The sequence below is a fragment of the Fopius arisanus genome, unplaced genomic scaffold (assembly GCF_000806365.1).
Source record: "Fopius arisanus strain USDA-PBARC FA_bdor unplaced genomic scaffold, ASM80636v1 scaffold00022, whole genome shotgun sequence".
NCBI lineage: Eukaryota > Metazoa > Arthropoda > Insecta > Hymenoptera > Braconidae > Fopius > Fopius arisanus.
The window spans coordinates 859,562-882,501 of NW_011887761.1; the positions used below are offsets into that span (position 1 = coordinate 859,562).

General features: G+C 36.4%; 1 protein-coding gene across 6 annotated transcripts in view; it reads right to left on the reverse strand.

Moving 5' to 3' along the window:
* Positions 1 to 22,940, reverse strand: part of kek5 (kekkon 5) — a 490,550-nt gene that overhangs the window by 384,869 nt on the left and 82,741 nt on the right. For all 6 annotated transcript variants that reach the window (XM_011301427.1, XM_011301426.1, XM_011301422.1 and 3 more), the window contains one exon: positions 10,631 to 10,714. The gene's annotated coding sequence lies outside the window, so the exon portion shown is untranslated. The remainder of the gene's footprint in view (positions 1 to 10,630; positions 10,715 to 22,940) is intronic.

Consider the following 22,940-nt stretch of genomic DNA (forward strand, 5'->3'; position numbering starts at 1 on the left):
TCATCTTTTTCTCCCAGTTGTCTACACGCTAGGTCAGGATAATGAATTCCTTTAATACCTCCTCCAGGACTTTCGTACCTCGACAACTACAGCTGGGTCATAAAGTTTCGGGGCTTTGTTAAATTTTCGTTTTATGTTTTCACCTACTATTTTATAGTACTGAAGCGCTAGTTTTCCCTGGACGAGGAAAGAATTGTGAGATATTTGAATATTAGATTGTTGTGAGGATAATAATTAATGGAGGTAGTGATGCGTAAGTAAAATTTAATTGAAGATGGAGTAGAACGTCGTTCATTAATTCTGTAGTGAAGTGGGAAAATAAAGCCTGTGATCTCAGAGGTGAGTTTTCTGGAATATCTGCGGAATGAAGAGAGATAGTGAATGTTTCTTCAAACATTTTTTCAGGGGGTAATTAAGATCTACGGAAAATTGTATAACTCAAATTTTGCCATTATATTCATATCTAATTCAAACTAAATGTTCCCCCTATGAATAAGCTAAACTTTGAGAGCAAAATAAATAGAAATTTGCATTCATTAGTACACGAAATTCCTATTCTGCTTCAAGCGCATTTTCCCCTCATAAATTTTTGTAAGTATGCGTAATAGTTTTGCCTTCGATAAATCATAATAAGTTTGGAAAACGTTTATTTGGCTCCTGCGAAATTGTATTCGGGCAAAACCGTCTCATATCATGTAAAATTTTTGGGTAAATGTCTATTACCCCCCCCCCCCCCCGACACTACTGTGAGATGTAGGAGGAACTGTGTAGGTTTTCCCCATCCCCTTTCAAAGTGTCAAAGCGGTTTTTTTGAAGGGACTATTAGTTTAAGAGATATGTGAGTTAATCTACCGCTCTGTGTGATGTCCAGGGCCACGACGAGGACGTGACGGTGTGTCGGCTCCAAAGACAAAACATGTTGATACACTTAAAAACAATGGGCAAGACAGAAAGTTGGATTTTTCCACTCATTCTTAAGAATTTTTACCAAACACTGAATTTAGCCCCACCGGACCACCTACAGCCGCGGACTGAACATGGCGAGTGATAATTCAAAATAGATAAATACTGGGATAAATCACTCACTGGTCGCGTCAATATCCGCAGCAGAGGAAGGGCGGACCACAGAATAACAAGGGACATCAGAGTTTATCTCTAGACTATTGTTCGATGTATTTCTCTCTTTGTTTAGACATCCTCTCTTCTTTCTTCGTTTTATTTCTAAAATTTGAGAGGATACGAGCGATTTGTATACCAAATTTTGTTCCACACCACAGCCAATAGTTCACGAATCAGTCAGATTAAAATGTAGGATTACCACTACCGACTGTACTATTGTAGTGGATACATTGATATTACTCAATATCTAGCCGATCGACATCACTCAATGAAGATGAGCTTGCGCCTTACGGTCCAATAAATTCAAAATATCGACGTAAATATTGAACAAAATAATACGGGTTGCCGACCACTGCTTAAATTTTGGTATTGTATAAAAACAATGTAAAAATAATCGAAATCAAACGTCGAACATTAATATCTAGCGAGAACTCTGCATAAATGGGTATATGGAAAGGCGAAATCTATCTCATTTTCCTTTATTTCCATCAAATAAATCTAATTATTTGGTCTATGTCTCAGCATGTCAACTAATTGATTCGTTATATTTTATATTATTTCGTGCGGCCACCGATAATATGATATTGTGTTCTTTTGTCATAGTAACGAAAAATTCCAAAAGTAAGAGAAATATTCGCTAAAAGTGTGAAATGAAATGTGGGTAACCGAAATTTTGTGGAACCCTTATTTCATTCTATTTTTTTGCAGCATCTCACAATTCTTATGGACTATTTCTCTCCGTGCTGTGAACGATTCTATTCGTCGCGTCCCTGAGGGAAAAACAAATGTCCCGAGTACCACTCGAGCTTCACAATTGTTCGTATATTTGCTTCAACATTCTCTGCGTATAAACGAGGATGTTGAATTTTACAGGAAAAATTTAACACTCTGAAACGAATTTCAAATCAGGACCTAGCCGATAATTTTTAAGCTCTCACCACGAAAGATATAGCTGCTATCATTCGATGAGTGTAACTATAATGAGAGATGATGGCTTTTATCATCTAGGAACTTTTCTGTTGAATCTGAGTCGAGTGGCTATACCTGCTCGCAAAGTCTCATGGCGTCACTCTATGACGAAGTCCATATGCGAAGTCATATTTAAAGCATTTGAATTCACTGGTCTTCCAAGAACCGAGATGAATAGGAACGATCGTTTCTATACAGATCGTTGAGATTGGAGAATTTGATTATGCCCATATTACGAGGTCCGACCGCATAATTTACGCTCTCTCTCCCGTTGTCTATGAAGTCGTAAATGCGACAATGGATATGAAGAAAACTTTTTTGGGCGACATCAAATGTTTCAGTTCGAGGATATTTTGAGTCATCTGGACATGACTTTCAGTGACATTTTTTCAAAGTTCTTCAAAAGCAATTTTTTTAATTCAAATAATCTGGAAACTTGAAAAAATTGTGCAAATTCGGCAAACTCATCGGACGCTATGAAAGATAACCAATTATTCCTTCCAGAATTTACCATCTTTTATATATTCCCCGAAGTTCTCTGAATTTTTTAATTCTTAGGTTATTTCAATTTTTTACATTCCTTTTGAAAAATTAATGTTTGAAGCTTAGAAAAAAAAATCATCATTCATTACAGAGATATCGAATAACTTATATATGCGAATTATGATAATTTTTCAGGTGTATATCAAATACTTTGAGTATTTCCATAATTTTATCAATTTCAATATGTTCTCATTAATTGCACTAAAACACACTTCCCGATAAGTCAATACAAACATACTTTATTAAATTTTTTCAATGATTTCATCATATCACTGCATAGTTTATTCCTGCAGTAGATACTAGTATTTGCCCATGGTGTTTAAAACGGTATACTCGCCTCACCGATTGCGCCTAATGTTTTAAGTTTAATATTTTTTTTATTTTATTTATTTTTTTTCTTTCACTCGTATACCCTTTCGGGTTTTTACGATTTGTTCCCTTCCCACCCCCCAACCCCCTGTACCGCATTTGCTGAAAGGGAGGGAAAACCTCATCTGAGGGAAAAACCTGCCCTGGTACAGTCGTTCTTTTGACAGGACTACCGCTCAGCAGTGAAACCGTGAGATCAGAGCGCTATATATTTTTGATCACCGGTGCCCGGGATCGAACCCGGATCCTTGGCATGCTAGTCCAGCACTCTAACCGCACGGCCACTACCGTCGGTTTTAAGTTTAATATAATAAAAGCTATAGCCATACTAAATTTTAACTTGGTAGACTAATTTGCCATCAAATTATTGACTATAGAATACTGGCAATATAAGAACAAGCAGGCAACAGCAGTTATGCGACTGTAGATAAGTGATTAAAATGCATGTGTATAGTAGTTTTGGCGTCAATGAATTGATGACGAGCATCTGACCGGTTTTTACAATATATTTTTCTCCATTAATTTATATCTATTAACAACGTAAAATATTGTATCTACTAACAATGTATTGAGACCAAAATTTTCAGTTAACAAATAAATTCTATCCAGGCAATTCGGAGACATTTCACATAAACATTTTACACCAAAAATTGAATATCTACAAAACAAATCGTTCACTTATGTTCAATTTCAATACCATTTATTACAGTGGAAAAAGGAATATTTTCGCAAATTACGTGTTAAAATCATTCATTTTTCATAGAAAAACCAATACACTGCCCCAGGGAGACAGTTCCTCCTTGGGGTGGGGTAGAACACTGAAGTTCGCACAGATAGATTTTACATACATTTTTTTTTCTATAATAAGCGTTTACTTAGAATATGAGACGCGTATATGTATAAATAAAGCATGTAGAAATAGTTTTATTGTTGGCTGTGGTCACCATAATTAAGGTTCTTATTATTATATTTCTTTTAAGAACTAGAATAACTCCTATAACAGGAGCAAATAAAAAAATCACATCTCGAAAACTTTTATTGGTGAGTGTATATATTTAATTGATTTCTAATCTGATGGATATTCCAGCAAAAGATTCAGACAAAAGTTTAAAAAAAACGAATTCTATGCACTCCATTTTGAGATATTACACGTAATCATTTTATACTAAAAATTGAATATCTCCGAAACTAATCGTTCAATTATCCGCATTTTCAATATCATCCGCTGTAGGGATAAACGGATAAATTTTAAGTTGATGAACAACTTTTTTTTCTTCTAAAAATAGCAAAGTGACAATAACTAGAATTATTTCCTCGGTTCACTCCCCAATTTTTGATTGATTCCAATAGATCCAATTATTACGAGAAAGATAGAAAATACAAACTGAATACCTTGCTTGCTGCTTTTGGAGATATTTCGAAAAAACAATTTATAAACAAATAACGATTTTTCAAAAAGGGCTTGGCCGGTCGAGCTGAATATAAGTTTAAAGTTAGTCTCTACTCTTACCTACTACCTGACGAAATTTAAAATTTATCTACTGCAGACCATTCGATATCGTTTCAACAGAAAAATTATGATTTTTTTTGTCGGGATTTGACTATTGCAATGCTTTCATTCAGAAGCTAAAAACGGAGAATTGACAATATCTCGCAATTTTTGTACGAACGGGTACTTGACTATATATGTTCATTGCTTTATATGGTGTTCTCTGAGACGAGTATTTCGAGAAAAAAAAATTGAAATCCGTTGAGTGGCTCATGAGATATTCAGGGAAATACAGTCACACAAAGGATTTAATATCGGTGGAAACGCTCGGCCGATTGCGCTCAACCACAATATGAACTTTTTATGTTATAAGAGCTACCACTCCACAAAATTCCAATTCGCTATCTTCATTTTTTTTTAATTTATCGTGTTCACAGTTTTTCATAATAAAATCAAGAAGCGACGATTTCACAAAATATCATCCGAACAAATGTAGCTATTCTGATTGATATGAGTAAGTCCTCCTGAGACAAGTATTTTGAAGAGAAAAACATTGAAATCCGTCCAGGAGTTTTGGAGATTTAAAAAAAGTTGCTATATCTCGGAAACTACAATACCGATCGAGCTGAAACGGTGCGGAAAAGTAAAGGTTAGTCGTAGTCACCATAAGTTGAATGTTCAGATTTCTTTGCTACGAATTTCACCTTATTTATATTAAATTTTCTGAAAATTTATTGTTAACATTTAGAATTTTCCAGCACATACAGACAAACATGATCTAAAAACATAATTTTATTACTTTTCATAATATTGTAGACAATTTCCAATTAAAATTACAGAATCGAATAATCGGTCAAATAGAACGCTTTTATTCGGAAGCAGAAAGAATTTCTTTTGCACCGGTGAGTTAGACCGATGATTTATAGCACCATGAGAGCATTTTGGATGAGATTAAAAATATTTTTGTAAAATACAGATCGGACCTTGCATAATTTTTCGAAGTTATTTGTTGTCACTACGGTGAGGTAATTGCGACTGGCAATATTCATTGCAAATCTATGAAATTATTTGATGGCAAACTCGAAGGCACTGAAATAAACTCGAGAGTTACATGATGTCGATTTGGATTGCAAGTCAATGTGTAACTCAACCAAGGAGTAAGTAGTGTCTCGGTGTGACGTGTATCTCAATACGATTCAATCAATAACTATAAATAGGACTAATTCTAATTAGTCGTATTTATTCCGCCCACGGATATCCGAAAATACATATAGCTCAGTTCGGAAAGGATCGAAAAGTGTTCAGACAACCTTAAAACGTCGAGATGTAGTGAAAATATGCTTTTAAATTTCCGGGCTGATTACGATAATTATTCCTTATCACAAAAAGTTGAAAATTGACAAAAATCGATGATTATAGAATGAGTCCATTCTGAAAGCAGAAGCACAATAGATTTGAAAACGCTCTGAATCATTCACCCGGGATAATGAACATTTTGCCACTCCATTATGTCTCCAACGAGGTGGCATAAAAATTCCCAGCAAATGTATCATTCATTCAAACAACATTCTACTGAAACATCTCCCATGTAATTACCAGACTACGATGACTCATTTCCCTCGAGATTAATGAAAGACTAACGATTACATTTCGTTAATTTGTTCATTTCGATTATAGAACCCTATGAATGCATTTTACACTCCGTATCTCCTCCCATTCATTTCATCCCCTCTTTCGCTCCCTCGGATAATACCCGGGTACCATTCGGTGTTGCAGTTTATTTGTCCCATTCACATTCTGTATATATACTTTGTGGCCAATACAAACGTTGTATTTCGTAATCCATGAAATCCCTCTCCATCATCCCACCCTGCTATCGAAATTGCTCTCGTGAGACTTCCACAGGGACTAGCAATTACTTTCTATCTTTGTCTGTTGTATTTATCGAATCGCAAATAGAACCGTCCACGGATAAAGGAAGAAAAGTATCTATCGAACAAAATTTCAACCTCAACAACGTCTAGAGCTTTACACTGCGTTACTGGATTGAGGAAGGGTTTATAGAATAAAAGAACTGTGAATTGCCAGAATAAATTCGAAAAGAGAAAAAGAAAAAATGAAGAATTCTGTGTAGCCCGAATTGTTTAAAATTTTCGCATTGAACCGATGACTCACTGATATTCGCTTTCTTCTAGAGAAGGATTTCCCATCTGATGTAAATAGAGAAAGTCTTCTTCATTTCGACCTATCAAATATCAATTTAACTCAAACGTCCTACAATTTTCTTTGGAAGTCTCGCCGATAACGGCCGTGACAGATGGCAAACACATTCGACAAGTCGCGACGGCTTATCGATATCGTTCGAGATAACGTATCAATAGCGACGGTCTTTTTTTACACTTACACGAAATGTGTGTGTTGAGGTTTATCCAATATTGACGGACATTGTTACGAGTACTTTAAGTTTTTCAACTGTGCGTTTGTATGATCCGGAAGTTTGCTGACTTTCAATGGGATACATTTTTGACACCGGATATCTGATAGGAAAAGCGCGGAATTTAAAAAAGTGAAAAAACAATATGGGGCGCTAGGCATTACGTTACAGTACGTCGTTACGGTACCCGTAACCGTACACAGTACCGTTACACGACGTACTACCCCCACTCCATCGATTGGATGTATATAAGGCCCTGCACAACAGGGACGCGCTCTCTGTTCGTGCTCGGCTCGCCTTGAGCACTAAACTGCCTGGCTGGCTCTCTAAGCGCTCCGCTTAACTTCTCTCAGCTTTTTCGCTAACTAGGGCGTTCTCTGCTCTCTTGGAATCGAGAGCTAAACGCCCATGCAGCTGTCACCACCGCTACCTCTCTTCTCTTCTCCTCAGGATTTGAGAAGACAACAAGGTTGCTCTCTAGTCATACCTCTCCTCTGTACGATCGAGGACTCGAGCGCCTCGCTCTCTAGCTGTACCTCTCCTCCACCGGACCGAGGACTCAGCTAGGCAAGAAGTGTCTGTCTGAGACATAATTGTTTGTTAGCCGTCCAGTCTTCTATTGCCCATGAATCCCAGAATGTATGTCAATTTTAATGCATCTGGCAATTTTTGTTCTAAAATGGTATGAAATTGGTCCAAAAATAAGTTGCCTTCGTAGACAAACCTGCTTCTCCCCTTCCACTGACAACTGCGTTCAGCATGCGCACCTGATAGAATTGTAGTTCCTCGACTACTATTCGGAGGCGCTGATGGACTTTCAAATCACCTCGCTACAGGAGTAGACGATAGTCTATGCAATTATATCGAGTCAGTTATATAGATTATATAGATCAGTTATATAGAGATCAGTGGGTAATAGTTACCGAGATTGTGTAACATTAACCTCATCCTTCTATCAGTGTATGAACAATAAAAAACTGGCTCTCGACAAGGACTGATTCATTTTGGTTGGATATAAAATCAAACACGCAACGTCGTGAACAAACTGATGTTGCATACTCTATAAATATTCACACTCTTAAGGAAGTACATAAAATCGGCTCGCCTACAGATCATCTGACCAAGTCTGAATTTTTTTGAGTGCACTTGTCAAGTTTTTATGTAAAATAAGTTTAAATTGAAACAAATCCTATAAAATAGTGCGTTTTTTTTGTTCAAATTGACTATACATCAAGAAATGGGACATTATTTTATCTAAGGTCTCACAATATAACCAATGGGTTGTCGGTAAAAACCACGCTAGCATCTTATTCTTAGATAAAAGCTATTTATGCATGGTACATTACGAATTTCGAAAAAAATAAAGGAATAAATAGCACAGCGAACTTAATCAGTAATCCAGGAGATTTAATTATTTGAAATTCGCGAATAATCACACTTGTGTGAATTTAATTCATACTTTCAATGATTTTTACAAACTGACCAGTGTTCATAAAATTACAAGTAGGGAAACTCTACACTGAGCACTCCACTTGAAGCCTTTGTCTTCGTCATCCATCTAACCATCAGGGAGTAAAAGCAAAAGATCAAGTGAAACCGATCGGGTGCCCTTTGACGGCCACGTGGATTGATAACCAACAAAGCGCGGTTTCCTTCAAAGAACTTGGAACCTTAATGTATAATATGAGTCCTTGCACCATGGCCAGTACAATAAATCGATTAGAAACACCCGACTGAACGGTAGAGATGAAGAGAAAGGTTCGCCAAGCATCTCCTTCCTAACGCGTTTCAATCTTTCCCCTGTTACCCATGTCCTCCCATCACAGTCAGGACTTCACACAGGAACTCCGTTCAATTCTAAACACATTATTTGAAAGCATATTGCACGTCGTACGATTTCCAGTCTCACACCAATCTTACTAACAATATACATCATATTCGATATTGTTTTAAGGACTTAAAGAAGGTAAGGAAATATAGTCCAATGAAAGTGGATGGCAAACGAGCAAAATAAAAGGATGCGATATAAATTCATCATAATATCTAAGTCTATTCTAAGAACGTTAAAGCGCGAAAGCAAAAAATAATTATCACAATAATCATCAAATGTAGATCGAGATTAATTGGAGTGGATCAGTTGTGCGATGACATGTGTCAGTGCCCTTGTTAACTCAATCGATAATTAGTTGAATTCAAACGAATTAGATGAATATCAGAATAATAATCAACATTCTCCTCCGATGAGCATGAAATCGACTAGATTCACATCTTTACATCGATTAAAAAAGTATTTGCTCATTAAAAATTCAGTAATTTCGCGAGCCCCTCAGTAAGGATGTTAGCAGTTATGTTCTGTAGGCAAGTAAAATTCTGCAATGGTTTCAAATAATTAGAATCAGGCGTAGAACGCAAGTTTGGTAAATGTATAGTACAGTCACGGCGTTGAATTTAGTCGATTCCTGGTTGAAAGAACCATACCAACTCGAGAAAAGATCGATAAAAATAAAAAATAACATTGATAATCGGGTAAACGACTATCGTTGAAAATGTCTAAGTGCATTGAAGGCATTGTTGATCTGTTGTACCGTTCGAAAACCTTGGATGGATCTCTTCGACGTCCGTGGTACCTATAGTGGTGATAAGGTGAGGTGCTATAATGAAGGTGCGATGATTGAGCAATCCATGTTAAGCTGTCTCAATCATTTCTTTCATCTCTTCATCTCTTTCTGTGTCTATTGTCTTTAATTGTAATTCAAACAATATGCGTTGTCTAAGATAAAATTGAAACTAAAGATTACGGTTGACAGATAGTAAATACGGGTCTTAAAAAGACAAAGATTTAACAACAATGTATAACCACGAATACCTTTCCACTTATTCTTCATTTACCGAGTGAAACCACAAACAGTCAATTAAACCCAACCAGAATTGGTGATTATAATACACTAAACTTTTAAACATCATACATATAAATATAGAGGAATAGCATCAACGATGCTCGTATTTTCCCCGGAAAATGCATAGTCAAGTCCTGTGCCTATAAAGGGTCAGCGCTGAAATAAATACAAACAGGCAAATAATAGCAGAAACAACAGAAAAATGAGAAGGATGGAGGAAATCTAAATCCATCAGTCACCAGGCAAAAATAATTGGTACATTGGTATCCCTTGTGGTTTCTGTGTGAAAATGTGCTTTTCTCTCCTCTGTACTGCCTTCCTCACATGTATGTACAGTTGTGGACTTCCGCCAACTGCGGTTGCACTTCATCGTTCCGCAGAACTAGACGAAATTCCGCGTATTCCATGTTCAAATGTGAGGGTGACATTAGTTGGTGAGTTGAAATACCACTGAAATTGTTCAACTTTTCAACTATTAAGTTCGTTGGTTTACTGTCTAGAAGGCCTGCGAATCCCCAACATCCTCAGCTTGCTCAAGCTCCAGTAGATTCAGATGCAGAGATACACATGAACTTGGATACAAAGTGAAATGCGCAATCCGCCCATTCCATGCTTTCGAAACTTAGCATCAGATACAGGGGGAATGATGTACTGACGCTTGTAATGTTAGCCCGCAGCCCAGTGTAATGTATATCAAAGCAATACGAGCAGTACAGAAAACAGAGAGGTGAAAGTAAAATCGTTTGGAAGTAATTATTACATTGGCTGGAATTATACCCTGGAATTATGAGGAAAACATAAGTTTATTACCTTCAATATTGCCACTATTAGCACACGAACTCTCAGATTTCCTTCCTCATGTGTTCACCATTTCATTTTATGAATTGCCAATCTCTGCAACAAAATAAACATTATTCCATTAGTGAAGTTTATTGATTCATCAAATATATTTCGCGAATTAATACCCCTTGATGGCAAAGGATTCAATTTCTTCATAGTTGAAGATAATTATACTCTATTCGATTAAGGAGGGTCATAAGTATTTGAGGACATAGGGTGGGGCCAAACCTCAAAGGTTCCCAGTCAGGATTCTAACTGTTGTTGAATAAAAAATAATGCATGTAAAAATGAGAACACTTCATATAAATGACGAACTTTTTCATTTCTGGTAAAAGTTGGACATTTATAACGATTAAAAAAAACACTTCGAGTAGCCGAAATAGATTAAGAAGCAAAATCATTTCGTCCATTTTTATGGATGCGATGTGGCAACAACGTATTCGTTGGTGTCGATTGCCTTTGGCATTTATCCTGTCGGTGAAAACTTCCTATGATGAGAATGAAATTTTAATAGTGCTAGATTTCAGAGGTTATGTCACCTATCCAACTATCTTTCATGTGAAAAACACTGGATACGAATAATACTAATGAGTAAACTGTAACGGAAAAAGAATGAAGCCACGCTTGTTAGTGCTAGTAATATTTATTAATGAAATTGGGATTGTAATTTTAGTTTCGTCTGTAAATTGCCATTAAATTTTTTGAACCGCTCACGTTACCAAACGCCACACATGTATGCGCTACCGTCGATCTTTGTTGCCAAGTTTCAACGCTATTTCAGCTGATTTCAATCTGAATGCGAAAGGCTTTCTTGATATTCTTGATGGCAACAATTTTCATTGAAAATACTCATTTTATTTGGCCCTGTGTATAAGGTTTTTTTTTTATTAAACAGTTCGCGGAATCGGTATTCATAAACTGGAAAATCGCTATTCAAAAACTGGAATCTTGAAAAATTCTACAGGTTATGAAACTTCCTGACTTTTATGTCATGGTTTATATTTTGAATTAAGCCTCGTATGTAGTGTCTATCGAACATTCGTTGGTTTGAATTTTATCTTGTTAGTGTAAAATCCTTTCCGTCATACCTACCCGGAAAGTTCTATTTTAATCCCCAAATTACGAAAAAAAGGGGCCTATTCCACCCTCAGATTTCTGTTGTTTTTCAGGATCTTCGGGCTGACATATCCCATATTCCTCCCGTCATCAAGAAAAATCGAACTTTTCCGTTTAGTGATGACGAAAAGGAAAATGTGCACCGAGAAAGGAAAACAGGACATTGAAACCCGTGGGTCTACCATACTCGGCTTCACCTTAGGTCGGTAATAGACACGCGGGTTAGCGTAAAATACATTTGACAGTCATTGATAATGGAAAAGCAAAAGGGACTGTCAATGCATGACACACGGCTTATTTTAAAATATTTTTCGGTAAGCTTAGCAGATCGCATGGAATCAATATCTAGATTTGCCACCCTTCAACAATTTCTCCTCATATTTCTTTTTATACCCATTGGAACGAACTCCACGACGTAATATGAAATCCAAATTTGGAAATATTTTAAACTGTCCAGATAAAATTCAAACAAAGGTTATGTTCCATATACGCAAGCCTTGGAGTAATTTTTGCTTGATTCAATAATTTTCAATTTCATTATTGGCTAATACTGCACGCCATCTATTATATTTTAATTCATCCTTTTTATTCGCCTTCAATGATCCACATTGATGTTGGTGAACCAATCATATCTAGAAGCGTTGTGACAAAACTGTATCTCTTATAAATAAATAAGATCAATATTTGGTTTATCTATCTTTCATTTTTTTCAGATACTTGATTTTTGGGCAGGGCAGGTGACACAAAAAAAAAAAACTTTCGAAAAAGCTGTTTGGTGAGATACTCGGATAATGCAGGGTTGAGAGGAAGGGTGCAACGATAAGGTTGAAAAAAAAGTAATACGCAATTTAATTAAAACTTCGTTGATGTACTTTATTCGGCTGAAACCGGGTAAGCTTGTCTATTGTATAAAAGTCTGGTTTTAACTTGGTGAATTGTCTATAATTTGTTGAATGACTTATTTTGGGAATAATTGTTAAATAACTCAAAAATTGAACGCGAATTAACGTGCAAATTAACTGGCTGATGAACTCGGAAAAAACCGTGGAGCATCTATCTTAACACAATGAAAAATTCATTGAAGATTCTCCTACTGCAAATGGGAAAATCTTCTATGAGCAATTTGATACTGATGAAGGATTTGTTCGCCAACTGGTTCAGTATTCTTGGGCTGGTTGATGACCTTGTTGTTGAATTTCTGAATGATGTGAGCGTTGATTTTCTCTTCTATTGTCAACTCGTTTACTGATAACCATCACCGACGTTGCAGCAAATGGACGGTCATCCGTAAGCGGTTGATTTTCTTGTCAACAACCTGCATGAAGGTTCCTCCGATGATGCACTATATTCTCTGAGACATATAGATAAATATTCTCTGTTTCATTGGTGCCTGTGTGTTGATATCTGTTAGGAGGGGTTCTTGTTGATTATCTTTACTTGAATGTCATAAGAATGTAAGATCTACAGCCGAAATTTGGGGAACAGTATGCTAGACCCTGCGTGGGGGGTACTTATATTTATTGGAGATTCTAGCCTAAACGGGATAAATCCCACCAATAGTCTATAGGTATTTAAATATGAGAGGTTATTATTTCAACTATCTCATCTGGACGATTACAATGATTACGACTAACACACGTCAGAGCCCGATTTGGAGCTGACCTTTTGCATACCCAAACGGCCTCTTAAATATATAATTGTTTGTATGTCATTACTTGGTCAACATAATCCAGTTATGCGGGCAAATGTCATGCTGATAATGATCTGTGTCCTTTAGCCAACAATAACGCAATTGACCAAATTCTGGGGCATAACAAGTAATTGGAGTAGACTCATCTAATTTTGATGTGTCTGACGGATTAGCGTGCTCCACCTTCTGTTCCTCGCTGAGTGCCTTCGGGTTGCCTATAATAGCTGATTGGCTTCGATGTCCACTGATGATATGACAGGGCTCTGACTTATTCAGTCCGTGGAGAGCTACCTGTTGCTGTGAGCAGTTGTGCCTCGTCTAGTCCCGACGAAGACCGATGATTTCCGAATAGTGATTTTATTCACTGGCGGTTTCACTGGCCGTGTTTACGAAAAGTTTCAAGTTCCGATTTACGACGTCGAGAGATGAAAACACTGGACACAAAAGATACGGTTGATTGTCTCTGGGTTGAACATCGGAGGTGTCCGTGATCCGACCCATTTGCTGCGGATGCCGCAGTTAATGAACGCATTTTCAACACTACGGCCGCATAATAAAACACATATGGATCGGCTAAGGGCCTCTTGAAAGCAAAAGAATCAACGATAATGAAAAAAACGTTATAACAACGAATATTAGTGACTTCCATACGCGTATCCCAGGTAAAGGACATTCAAATATTAATCCCCAGCAAGGAGAGATGTGACCACCAAATTGGACATCTTCAGCGGGGACAGTCAAAATCATTCGACTCGGGAGTCTTCGTTTGCTGCCTTGTCATCATCACTATTTCCGTGCGACTTTACAGTATCCAGCAGTAGTCTCTTCAGTGTCAAGTCTTGCAGACCAGTTAGTCAGCACTTCTGCATACCAGTGAACATGTGAAATCTTTAAGTTGGAATTCACGAGCTCTGAGTCTGCTCAATACCTTTGCTCTACGCGACCATCGACAAATAGTTCGACAGGCGTCGTTCGATCCTGACCAGTCGTGCTGTAAGTTTATGGTGTTTGCACGGCCATAAACTCCTACGGGAAGATTGAAACATTATTTCATCAGCATTTCCTGAGGCAATAACCATCGGCCATCATCCATCAACGGAACCATCGCTGCAACCCTTTCAGAACTTACCAACCTCAGCTGCAATCGTGAGCCAAGCATAGAACAACACTACACGTCACATTACTAATTTCACAACGTTGTGTAACAAACCACATAACAATTGTATACCTCAGTATTATACAGGCCCCTCCCGTGATAATCTCTTTCGGCCGGATGTTGCTCACCGATTTTATTTACTTACGGTTCAGGCGACCCAAGTGATCACTTATCCCCCGGAATTAGACAATAAAATCCATAAACCGTGCGCAAAAGTTCATACTAGGATGAAAAGAACGGACTGCCCGTCGAGCTCTTGAGCTAGGGATTTTATGTCAAGCTGCACGCGCGTATTGTGAAACCGGACTACTTGAGGGAAATAATCAATTTTCAAGAGCGATGGTACTGGGGGATTATTTAACACCATTCCAATCTCCATCAATATAAGGACTGTTTACTTTTTATGAAAGGATGAATAGCCTGTTGGATGATTCGATCAATGATTCCCCAAGAATCACCTACAAATCGCTTTTTACTTCATTTAGTTATTCAAATGTCATAGTTTATTCATATTTCGTCAATTGTCATAAATTAAAAATTTATAAAAAAAATGTTGTTTATTTTCAGGGACGGAGAACAAAATTGAGAAAAGAACAACACTGCGCTTTTTGCGTTTTCGTTCCTAAGAGCGCATTGACAATTAAATTACCTCAATTTTACAAGGATAGTTGGAAAAATTAACCCGAGAAGAATGACCAAAACACAAGATTTCAATGAATTAATTTAGATAGCAAAGAAAAATTCAAATTTAAATTTAATGAGCGGTTAAAATTTTGTTTTTCGCCGCCATTAAGTCGAAGTAAAAAAATTATATTTTTGCAACTTTCATAATTGACATTGATTAAAAAAAATCGGTTATCGATGATTTTCTCGAATGATATTTAAATTATTAATTTTTGAATGAAATATAATCAAATTTTCCAGATAATCTCCCAATGTTTTTTTATTACATCTCTTATAAAAAAAAGTCATTTTTCCAAATTTTTTAACCGTCGAAATCTATTTAGTCATCACATTTCCAATATTTGTCAATTACAAGTTTTTCGGTTGAGTATGATGTTCCGGGACAACGATCTCATGGAATTGACAAGTACTTAATTTTTCGGATAATGTAAAACATGCACCGAAAAAAATATACTTGAATCGGTTATATTGTATCCTTGAATCGAGAATAATAGACTAAATAATCAACGATAAAACGGAAGAGACGAAATGTGTAGTTATCTGTGTCGAGGAGTATAAAGCAAGGCTGGATAAGATGACAACATTTTTTTTTCGGAGCAAGTGTAATGCCAAACCCTTAATGTTATTGAAGGTCCCATTTAACAAAGCGATCTTTCATTTTTTATATGAATAAAATGAGAACAAGCTTCACTTGTTTCAATAAAACAAATTACACACATAAAATTAACCCGACGAAAATACTAATGTTGAGCGGTGTCATGTAGAGGGCATATTCAGGTAAGCTCTATTCGTTAAATGTTGACGAATGATCGTTTGTCTGAACTGCGTCCCTCTTTCGATCAACCCCTGCTCACATTTGAGCAACAGAAGTGGCTGTTACGAGGACATTTGCTCTGGTTGGTCGTAAACAATATTCGATGAAGGAGAAAAACTGATATACAGGGTGTAACATAATAAGTATAACACCTCCCGACCACGCGTTCCTGACCTCCTGTACAATAGAAAAATAGGAAAAAAAAAATTTACTCGACCAATTTTAAATAATTAAAAATTAATGAGGGCCAATGAGAGGGCTGAGTTATGGCGCGTAAGTGTGAGTGGTAGAAGTTGACTGACATATGACAACAGCATGAGAGACGTCGGGAATTGAGAGAGATAGTTGAGTACCACTGCTCTGCCATGAATTTCGAGCCGACACGCATGTACCATAGAGTAACAACATGCATGGGTCTTCCTAACTGTCAAATCCAACCATAAAAATGATGTTTTTTTCGATAAATACCGATTATGTTTATTCCAGAGGGATTCCTTAATAATTCCAGAGGGATTCCTTAGGAATTTCAGAATTATTCCTGAGCTATTCCAGAGGGATTCCTTAGGAATTTCAGAATGATTGATTAGGAATTCCAGATGGATTCCTTAAGAATTTCAGAGGGATTCCTCAGAAATTCAAAATGATTTTTTTAGGATTTCCAAATTAACTCATCAGGAATTTGCAGATACATTCCTTAGAAATTTGCAGATGAATTCCTTAGGAAATTACGAGTAATCCTCCCAAATCCCGAGGAATCCCTTCTGAAAATCCTAAGAAATTCCTAAGGAATCCCCCTTAAAAAACTAAAAAATTCCTTCGAACAAGATCCATGCATGTTGTTACTCTATGCTACATGCGTGTCGGCCCGAAATTCACGGCAGAGCAGTGGTACTCAACCACCTCTCTCATTTCCCGACGTCTCTCACGCGCTGTTGTCATATCTCAGACGACTTCTACCACTCACCCTTACGCGCCATAACTCAGCCCTCTCATTGGCCCTCGTTAATTTTCAATTATTTAAAATGGGTCGAGTAAATTTTTATTTTCCTCTTTTTTTAGTGTTCAGGAGGGGTCCCTGAACTCGTGGTCGGGAGGTATTACACTTATTAAGTTACACCCTGTATTTTGTAAAAATATTGTGGAAAACGACTGTTAATTACATGAAGTGTACGTGATGATTGTTGACTATTGAAAAATTGATACCCGTAAAAAACCAAAGAAAGCTATTTCTTAATAACTATCAATCAATCAATCATTGTATGAATGTCGACAATAATGAATATTCTATTAATAGAGGAAAATAATATGTAACTGCTGAAAATTCCCATCCAAGTTCACTTATGAACTGTAATCGAGATCATACGGAACCATACCGCTTAACACTTTAATCCTGTTATTTTCATATTGTATGGGTAAGACATAGATTTCAACCATACAAATGGGCTTACTCAGTTCACCTATCTAACAATTGCCTATTGATGAGGGTACTAATGTAAATACATAGTCTCACTTTTATCCTTACACACATCGTAACAAAGCTAATAAGACAAGTTCATCTATTACTAGTGTACCGTATGAATATAAATAAAGAATTTTTAGTACAAATTATGGAGTAGACGAAGCCCGGTGAAGTTGAGAACGAACTTGTTACTTCCGAATTTATATTGTAGAAGGCTAAGAGCTTGCTGAAACTTTTCCATTATGCCTCGCCTTATAAAAGCTCAATACTACTTGTTATAATTTTCTGGTGAAATTGTGTTCAGATATTTCCAAATTGCACTGGCTCATCACAATTCACATCACACTTCATTCAAAGGTTAGTGAAGCTTCACAGTGAATCACCGATTTTAGATGAATTTAGTCAGGTGTAGTTGTTCTGGAAAAGTTGGAACTATTGAAATCTTGAAATTAGGAATAGAGAAAAAGGACAATATAAGCACATCTCCGTGTCTGCTGCAGTTATGTCTGGAGAAGTTATTCAAATGACGATGAAGACAAACAGAAACTGATGTGTTGGGAGAAGACTGAATGTGATTTAGTCATGACTGCCACTGAAGTTAGGAACGAAACTATTATTCAACTCTGAATGTTATTAACGCTCTTTTCAGGCTGATCGTAATTTAAAATGGTATACATTGTCTTCTACCACGAGACTCAGCTAACCGAGTTCTGACTAGGCCTAGGCCTAATAAGTTTTACATACAACAAGAACGAATTTAGGTCGCACCAAGTGACAAAAATCTTATTAACACACTTTACAGAGGAATTCATCAGTTATTAAGGTATTCCCAGTAAATTTTTTAGCCAGGGAATGGAAATCTACATTCAACGTTCAGATATTTCGCTTGGAACGTGCTGAAGAAAGAAAAATAAAATACAGAATGGTCAATAGATATATCACAATTGTGTCGATTGAATTCTATATTTATTCTTCATTCACAATAGACAGGCCGAAGATAATTATTGATTCTAAAATTATTTACATGACTTCACAAATAACGTAAATTTTTTAGGATACGTTTATCAGCAGCGCATTTTCGGCTGACAGAATGGGTACATTTCTAATCCAGTATATCTCACATCATATAAAATTTACGACAGTAAGTGTCGTAGCGTATTGTCTAAAAGTTAGACTCTAGATCTATGAAGTGAACAAGTGGGATATTTCTCACGATTTCATATAAGATGCTCATTGTTGCTATTAATAGTACATTAATAAGTCAAATACTAACAAAAAAACATCTCTATTAGGCGTAAGTCAGATGTCTGACACTATTCAAATGAATAATTTGAGATAGTCAGCTGAATTTTGGAATTAATTGAACCAACGTTGAGCCAACATTGGACCAACTTGGGGCCAACACCAACATTGCACATGTTTACCATTGGATTATGGAGATCGAAATAAATAAACAGTTGCAGAATTTTAAGACTGAGAATCATTATTAAAAATTATAAGATTCTAGATAGTTAAGAGGTACTTTACTGAACGAAGACTTACAACGAACTAACTAAACATTATTAGTGAAGCCCACGTTAAACTTCTCTCCAGGAGGCAATATAATTTCTCCTTCCATCCTCAACCCTTGAATTTTTCACTTTCTTGATCCTCTCTGGTCGCCAGATGTATTTTTAGAAAAACCCCCAATGAGAAAGTCCCTCCGGGACTTTTCCCTTTTTTTGTTATAACATAAAGAAAAGGTCCCACAGCAACAAAGAAATAAATATTTCCTAAATTCGGAAATATAAAAACTCCAGAAGAGTGAATTTTGAACTCAGGGAAAACCCCGAAATCCAACATTTACAAAGCCAATAAATTAATCCTCCTCATCTGCATCTGATCGGCACTTGCATATATCGAGTGTTATATAGCAACCTTCCAGATTCTTAGTGCATTTTCCCTATGACGTTACAAGATAAGGCACGCTATATAAATATCCCATCTTCTAACATGTTAATTATTTTCATTTGATTTTAAAAAATTGGGTTCCATAAGTGTTACCGTCAAGTTTTATGAAGCAAGTGAGAAAAATCTTAAAAGAGAATACGTCCTTGATTCGGAATCTGACTGATTCTCAATATACTAGACTCCATATTCTGATGGGAATTTCTATTCTATTAGGATGATAGCGAGTCACTCGATAAACACGATTACTTTCAGAGTGGAAAGATACATTTTCATCAAGTACAACAAGGAAGCTCGTTAGATTCCGGTGAAAGCTAATTTTATTCAATCGGTATTTCCCTTATTTCTCCTGAAACTGCTCAACAAAATTGACGAAAACTTCATCGTCAAGTTTGTTTAGTGCGCTTTCAGTAGAGTCCAAGTTTCTCGTGTGTGCTCCGCTGGTTCTCCATCGTATAAGTATGAAAAAAGCATCAGTTTATTTCGCGCTCCATCAGCAATAGTTGAAAAAGTTGAATACTGACCTATAACTGAGAAAATTAGCAGCTCGTTTCTCCATAGTATTCAATTTTTATATAATAACATCTTCATATTTTATTACTGAGCACCGTCGCACTTGTCACGGCTGGTCTCTTGATGCTTGGGGAATCCCCGGGGGCACTCGAAATTCACTCGAGTGTGAAAACTAATTTCAACCCCACAATGTGTCATCCCACCAGACAAATTATACTGCTTATTAGACAGTTGTAGAGCATTACTCATTGACGTCAATGGTTAACCTGAACATTACAGGTTGACAAGTAACGTTCAACATGATAAAAAACTTCACTTACCCATATTGACCAGCATTATAAAATAGAGGGTTAAAATATATAAAAACTGATTTTCATACAATGTCCTACTTCCCTCACCCGGTTTTATAAAACGTTCCATCAATGAAATCAATTCGAAAAATTGAATTTCTCAAAATAAAAATTCATCCCATAAAACTTAGCCCATTATTATTCAATTTTCTTTCTCTTTCTCTCGCACGCGAAAGCATTATAATGGATCGTATTGAAATTTTCTATTTTTATGTTATATCGACCAAATATAATGGAAGAAGTCCAAAAATGAAATTTTCAAAGCGTGTCTGTATGTTCGTGCGCGTGTGTGTGTAACTGTATGTATCAATTTTTTCAAACTTCATCTCCTGTTGGACGTTGGTATAGCATCCGTGATATTAAGTCATTTCTTTTTTTAAATATAAGTATTTTTGAACCCTCAGCTGCAATATCGATTAGCACTCGATGTATATATTGATTTTTGATATGAAAGACTGTATCGATCTATAGGAAAAATCGGCAAAAAATCGTACTTCAAAAATCATTGGGCTTTGGGCCTATCGCGGCCTATTAAACTGCAATTGACTTTGACTAGAACTTGAAATGATAATTTCGATACTGTACTATTCCAATCGGGAGATAATTACCATAGCTATATATATGAGTATAATTTTTCAGAAAAGAATGCGGGAGGGTATTTCCCATTAATTAGTCAAAATAATTATACCTACACCCACCATGTGTAATGAAGAAGCCATTCCCTCCTTGTTTAATTTTATTCCATATTTTCTTCATTCGGATGTTTGCCAAGAATATTTGTCGGTAGTTTGGTCGATATTTTGAGATTACTGGTGTGTAATTGTAGAGTGGTATAACGCGAAGTGGACTGTCACCTTGTAGAAATATGAGCTGACCTTTGTAAACATTGATTTTTTGAAATCGAAATGTTCCAATGTTCTTGTTCATGTTGGCCTCACGTTCTATGTATTTATATTATTTTTCGTATGTGTTGTAGTGTGGCCCTTTTAATTTCGACCGTTCATCGGTTTATGGAATGTCTAAAATGTCTAGGGACTACTAATGTCAACTATTGGCCAGGCGAGAGTCCAATTTCGTTATTCTTTATATGATATTATTCCTTTGTTTTATTCCATTTTGAACTATGATGAGCCACTTTTGTTCGTTAGCGTCATTGGATTTTTTAAAATGAATTAATTAGAATTTATTTATGATTCTGTTCACTCGTGGTTATTTTCTGAGTTTTTCTCTCTTTGGAAAATCTGTGGTTTTCTCTGATATCATTAACGACGAATTAATTTCGCCGGTAACCCTTTCGGTTACTATCGGTGTTTATTTACGTGTCTAATGTATTGGCCAGCATCCGTTTACTAACGCTCGGTTGTTGGATATTCAGTCGATATATTGGTCTACATCGATCCAACAAGGTTCGGTTGAGCGATGTTGGTCCAATGGTAAAGCCCCTATCGGTTGAACGAATAGTCGTTGGTCGATCATTGGCCACTCATAGGGTCTACGTAGCTTCCCCAATATGCGTCACTTAAAGTAGCCATTGACTATAATTACCTTATAATTAACATTAAACAATGAAATCCATTGAAATTTCATCGGAATCGTCATTCATTAAGACCAGCTGAATACTATAATTAGTATATTTACAACTATTACTACTATTAGTATAAAAATAATAATTGCTATTATTATTGCAATGATTTTTTAATACAATAAGTAATGGAAATCCTCAGTGGCCTACTGATGATCACCTGTCTATTAATTCATCAAAGGACAGAAATGCGCAAAAACAACTAACTAAAATTTATGAAGTCATTTTATGCTCCTACTACAATACTTAGCTATTTTGGTTGGGTCAGTTGGGTTTTTTCAGGATCGATATCGTTGCCACCGTGATTAGGGATAAATAATAAATCATAAAAACGCGAAAATTTTGCGTTTTCTCTTTTCATTGATTTGATGAGTGCGTCGGTAGTGAATCATATTCCGAGCATTTGAAGTCCACTTTGTTGATCTTGAAATACGTCACAGTCTATTACGCTATTCCTAGACTTGAAGGATTTTCGTTCAGCCTTTTCAAGAAATCTTCATCTGAGTTTCACTGAATTTAATTTTTTTGTGACCATTTTTCAGGCATGAGTTACCTGGGATAAATTTGTCGGCGATTTATTAATGGGCTGTGAATCAGTTTCTTCTCAGGTAGTAATTGACCATTGGTTCAAGCTAGGTTCCAAGCTTGGAACATGATCGTCATCACCTTTCTAGTCAAACACGTATTTGTTTTGAACAACTAGACTTGAAGTAACCATGGTACTTGCGGATTAGCGGGACGACCTTGGTATCCATGCTTTTGTTTGCCTAGAATCTCCAAGCTTGGTTCAACCATAGTATTTCGATAAGATCAAGGTTGACAGGAACTAGGAATTCCAAAGCTTAGAATTACCTAGATATTTTACATTAGACCAAGCTTGGTTGCCGCCGCACAATTCAGATTCGGAATATTGAACCTAGACTATTTGTACTGCATCAAGTTCGGTTAAACCATAGGAATTGCATACAA